Source organism: Physeter macrocephalus, unplaced genomic scaffold, assembly GCF_002837175.3.
Source record: "Physeter macrocephalus isolate SW-GA unplaced genomic scaffold, ASM283717v5 random_877, whole genome shotgun sequence".
NCBI classification, from domain to species: Eukaryota; Metazoa; Chordata; class Mammalia; order Artiodactyla; family Physeteridae; genus Physeter; species Physeter macrocephalus.
Genome location: NW_021146163.1, coordinates 12,156 through 12,726, shown reverse-complemented (window position 1 = coordinate 12,726; position 571 = coordinate 12,156).

Sequence of the window (571 nt, the reverse complement as noted above, 5' to 3'; positions counted from 1 at the left end):
AGAAATATATATGGATATATATACATATATTCATATATATACATATCATACACACACATGCATACATGTATGTACAGAATGTATACACACATATATACATCCATACATACATATGTATACACACACGCATGCATCCACATATATGTATGTACGTACATGCATTCACATACATACGTATATACACTGATAAATACATACACAGACGCATACATACATACGTACGTATACACCTACGCACACAGAGAGCATCTGTGATTACACGCGTCATGCGACTAACCCCTGCATGTGTACACATATCTTTTACGCATTCCTGTACATATATATACACGTACATTTGACACATATTTCCTCACACACACACACACGCACACACAGAAGTGCACATGTACAAAGTCACGTACGTGTGTGTGTGTGTGTATGTAGATTTGTCGAACGATAAATGTTTATGTGAAATCAGCGGAGCACGAAGTAATGCAAAAATGTTCATCCAAAACAGAGGTCAGGGGTCGCCCCAGGTGCGCGTCTTCCTGTAGATCTGGTGGCACGCGGCAAACGAAGAAGATGCAGAGGA